At 53.6% G+C, this 5,000-nt stretch overlaps 1 non-coding gene across 1 annotated transcript in view; it reads right to left on the bottom strand.

The window, feature by feature from the left end:
* The window catches only part of LOC124772961, a 1,909-nt gene extending 830 nt beyond the window's left edge, over positions 1–1,079 (bottom strand). The window contains exon 1 of the ribosomal RNA XR_007014412.1: positions 1–1,079. This exon is cut by the window's left edge and continues 830 nt beyond it. This is a non-coding gene — a ribosomal RNA (small subunit ribosomal RNA).
* Between the last annotated feature and the right edge of the window lie 3,921 nt (positions 1,080–5,000).

Genomic DNA, 5,000 nt, shown 5'->3' on the forward strand with positions numbered 1-5,000 from the left:
ACTTTCGTTCTTGATTAATGAAAACATACTTGGCAAATGCTTTCGCTTCTGTTCGTCTTGCGACGATCCAAGAATTTCACCTCTAACGTCGCAATACGAATGCCCCCGCCTGTCCCTATTAATCATTACCTCGGGTTCCGAAAACCAACAAAATAGAACCGAGGTCCTATTCCATTATTCCATGCACACAGTATTCAGGCGGGCTTGCCTGCTTTAAGCACTCTAATTTGTTCAAAGTAAACGTGCCGGCCCACCGAGACACTCAATAAAGAGCACCCTGGTAGGATTTCAACGGGGTCCGCCTCGGGACGCACGAGCACGCACGAGGCGGTCGCACGCCTTCGGCTCGCCCCACCGGCAGGACGTCCCACGATACATGCCAGTTAAACACCGACGGGCGGTGAACCAACAGCGTGGGACACAAATCCAACTACGAGCTTTTTAACCGCAACAACTTTAATATACGCTATTGGAGCTGGAATTACCGCGGCTGCTGGCACCAGACTTGCCCTCCAATAGATACTCGTTAAAGGATTTAAAGTGTACTCATTCCGATTACGGGGCCTCGGATGAGTCCCGTATCGTTATTTTTCGTCACTACCTCCCCGTGCCGGGAGTGGGTAATTTGCGCGCCTGCTGCCTTCCTTGGATGTGGTAGCCGTTTCTCAGGCTCCCTCTCCGGAATCGAACCCTGATTCCCCGTTACCCGTTACAACCATGGTAGGCGCAGAACCTACCATCGACAGTTGATAAGGCAGACATTTGAAAGATGCGTCGCCGGTACGAGGACCGTGCGATCAGCCCAAAGTTATTCAGAGTCACCAAGGCAAACGGACCGGACGAGCCGACCGATTGGTTTTGATCTAATAAAAGCGTCCCTTCCATCTCTGGTCGGGACTCTGTTTGCATGTATTAGCTCTAGAATTACCACAGTTATCCAAGTAACGTGGGTACGATCTAAGGAACCATAACTGATTTAATGAGCCATTCGCGGTTTCACCTTAATGCGGCTTGTACTGAGACATGCATGGCTTAATCTTTGAGACAAGCATATGACTACTGGCAGGATCAACCAGGGAGCTGCGTCAACTAGAGCTGAGCAGCCGGCCGCCCGGGAGTGTGTCCCGGGGGCCCGCGCGAACACGCAAGCGTCCGCTCAATCATTCTGCAAACAGGAGGAGGCTGAGCTCCCCTGCACAATACACCTCGAAACCCTCTCAGGTCCCGGCGGCGCGCAGCGCCGTCCCAAGTACTTGGTCGGGTTCGAGAGAGGCGCAATCGCCCGGAGTTAGGCGAGTAGACGCTTTCGGTGCGACCACCCGTGCTCCCAACTGAGCTTGCCGCTGCCGACAGAGGCCCGGGAGCGTGCTGTCGTGGCATTGCCGGCGGGAGACAACACGCGCCACCTACGGTGACCGGCAGCTCCAACGCCAGCGCCACAGAAGGACAAAAGCCCCACTTGGGTGCCGAAGCGAACTCTCCCAGCACAGCGCACGCGCCAACACATCCGCACAGCTGCGATACAAACCACCAGCGAGAACCGCTGGGGCGACCGAGCAGCAGACGGCGTCGCGGCGCCGAGCGCCGGGCGGCGGCGCATCCTCAACGCACACAGTCCTCAATCGGACCAGCACACTGAAGATGTCCACCGCGCTTCGCACCGGGCCCGCGAGGACCTACTTTGGCCGCACGGCGCCGCGCGCAGGGTGCGCCGGCGCGCAGCTGCGACGCCTGCCGCGTCCGTCGGCCGGCGCGCCTGCCACTGGCCGCCCCCACCAGCCGGCTGTAGCGCGTGCGCCCACGCACCGCGCGGCCAGCACGCCGGGAGGCGCCCCCTCACCGGCCGGGGACGGTCCCACCCAGCCACCGCCGCGTATCGCTTCACACCCAGATGCCGTTCAGTTTCGTCGGCATGGTGGGTATCGCTGGAACAACCGGTTAGTACCTCAACCTACCGTCGCCATCACCGATTCACCCCTAGCGAGAACAACCGCACCACAACGGGTTACCATTTGTTCATTTGCGTAACTTCACCAGAAAACGTATGCGTCCATCGCCATTTGCAACTTCCACGATTATTGCATGCCTGTGTCAGGTGTCACACCACACTACGTCTGCCCACATACACGCAACAAAATGTGCACGCCTAGACAATACGTGGAAGGTGGCCCCCGTACGTATGCGATGTCCATTGCTCGAACGACTGTCAACCGGCCTCTGTAGCATGTCGCAGATATGGAACGCGGTGCACCATGCTATCACGGTGTGTGAGGAGAGACGACTAGGTCCGAATACATCAACAGACAGCTCATGCTGATCGCCATCCACGGCGTCCGTTCCTCCCACACGTCTCTATGGCGTACCACACTGCAATCCAGCTGTCATAGGGAGACGACACGTAGCTGCGTGCACAATATTTGCACTGTATGGTCCGCCGTTTTTGGGCGCAGTCGTTGTACGGTCACACATGTGCCACGATGTATCATTCAGTACATAAGGACGAATGTGCAGTACAGATTGTGGTTTACGCGTACGACATCAGCGGACAGTTGACACAGGCCGCACCACAACGTAGCCTGAGTACGTCGCATGCGAAGGGCATTGAACATGCAAACTTCTCACCAACCAGCTTGCGAAGGCAGGGGGCAAGGTGGGGACGTGGGGAGGTGTGGGGGGGGGGGGGGGGCGCGGCATGTACGTCCTGCTGCCATCCACATTACAGTGTACAGCAGGAGCATGTGGAAAGTCAGCAAGACTTGCAAGGTGTTTAACATGAAGCGATACACAGGGGAGCGGGCAGTGCGAGTAGCGAACTATATTGCGAGGGTTGCGGGTGGGCAACACTACACTAATTGAACGAGTCGTATAACAATTACAGAGCAGGTTTAGGCGACAACGTGGGTTACGTTAGCGGACAACGTGGGTTACGTTAGCGGACAACGTGGGTTACGTTAGCGGACAACGTGGGTTACGTTAGCGGACAACGTGGGTTACGTTAGCGGACAACGTGGGTTACGTTAGCGGACAACGTGGGTTACGTTAGCGGACAACGTGGGTTACGTTAGCGGACAACGTGGGTTACGTTAGCGGACAACGTGGGTTACGTTAAGGCACAACGTGGGTTACGTTAAGGCACAACGTGGCTTAGGTTAAGGCACAACGTGGGTTAGGTTAAGGCACAACATGGGTTAGGTTAAGGCACAACATGGGTTAGGTTAAGGCACAACATGGGTTAGGTTAAGGCACAACATGGGTTAGGTTAAGGCACAACATGGGTTAGGTTAAGGCACAACATGGGTTAGGTTAAGGCACAACATGGGTTAGGTTAAGGCACAACATGGGTTAGGTTAAGGCACAACATGGGTTAGGTTAAGGCACAACATGGGTTAGGTTAAGGCACAACATGGGTTAGGTTAAGGCACAACATGGGTTAGGTTAAGGTACAACATGGGTTAGGTTAAGGTACAACATGGGTTAGGTTAAGGTACAACATGGGTTAGGTTAAGGTACAACATGGGTTAGGTTAAGGTACAACATAGGTTAGGTTAAGGTACAACATAGGTTAGGTTAAGGTACAACATAGGTTAGGTTAAGGTACAACATAGGTTAGGTTAAGGTACAACATAGGTTAGGTTAAGGTACAACATAGGTTAGGTTAAGGTACAACATAGGTTAGGTTAAGGTACAACATAGGTTAGGTTAAGGTACAACATAGGTTAGGTTAAGGTACAACATAGGTTAGGTTAAGGTACAACATAGGTTAGGTTAAGGTACAACATAGGTTAGGTTAAGGTACAACATAGGTTAGGTTAAGGTACAACATAGGTTAGGTTAAGGTACAACATAGGTTAGGTTCGGTTACACGTTGTTGTAAGGAAAGGTGTAGGGGGGGGGGGGCGGGGGCGGCAGGTTCGTTGATAGTGATTATAGTAAGTGAATGCTTGTGACATGATCAGATTTGTCACGTCAGGATGCACCTTTGGCTTATTAGAGGCGGCGCTCCAATTCTATGCTTGTGTCACACCTGTGTCTTTGAGTCATGTCATTGTTTGTGCGCTGTGACAGGAGGTACTATTGTGATGTTGGGTGCACCGTTGTATAGGACATGTGTGGGTGTTGGTGCCTTATCTGCGCAATGGTGGATGTCGAAAGGGTGGGATATTCTATTTTCCGCATGGACCTCCTGGTCTGGTTGTGATAGTGTGGATTGTGTAATGTGGCGGAGAGGATGCACTGGATGTTGTTCCATGCTGGTGCTTACGTATTGTATGTGCGCCTGTTAGAAGCAGAGAGTGGTGCGTGATCAGAGTGTCTGGCTGACGTGTGGTTCCCATTGTGGGCAGACTCTTTCAGCATGTATACGGACAGTTGTATATATTTTCTGTAGTTTGATGGCTCTGCATTGATTACTAATCAGCGCCGTGTGTACGGGTAATCTGGTTCCAGTCCAAAATGTTCCATCTGTGTACATTAGTGACAAAGACTCCCCCCATGCAGTGGGGCTCGGTCTGTTATAACTCTTCCGCGTAATATATTTGCGCCACGTTTTTGCGACTGCGAGTGCGAGTGCGAGTGCGAGTGCAACGCGCATGGGGACCGACATGCTGATGGCTCGGTATCGGACGCCGTACAGTGAGCAACGCGATCGCGTCTCTCGCTCGTAAGTGGTACAGGTCGCGGCTCATGTATACGGACAGCGGGAATGTCGCATATTGGAAATAACTCTTCATGAAACGCAAGTTATAGGGGTGGATTGCACTTTACGAGTGCGGGAAACGTCCGCCGTTCATCCGCTGGAGGTGCGAGTTTGGCGGTTGGGGTGGTCCACGAACGGGTGCGGGTAGAGTCATTGCCGGTCCACGGCTTCGTGCGGCAGAGCCACTGGAGAATGGGTGCTATGGTCGACAGAGGCTGCAGGCTTTGTGGGTGGCGTCGAAAGGCGGGCACTGTGGCGCCATCGCTGTCTTAATCGGCTTGGCGTCGCATAGATGGCGGTATCG

This window comes from Schistocerca piceifrons, unplaced genomic scaffold, assembly GCF_021461385.2.
Source record: "Schistocerca piceifrons isolate TAMUIC-IGC-003096 unplaced genomic scaffold, iqSchPice1.1 HiC_scaffold_943, whole genome shotgun sequence".
Classification (NCBI taxonomy): Eukaryota; Metazoa; Arthropoda; class Insecta; order Orthoptera; family Acrididae; genus Schistocerca; species Schistocerca piceifrons.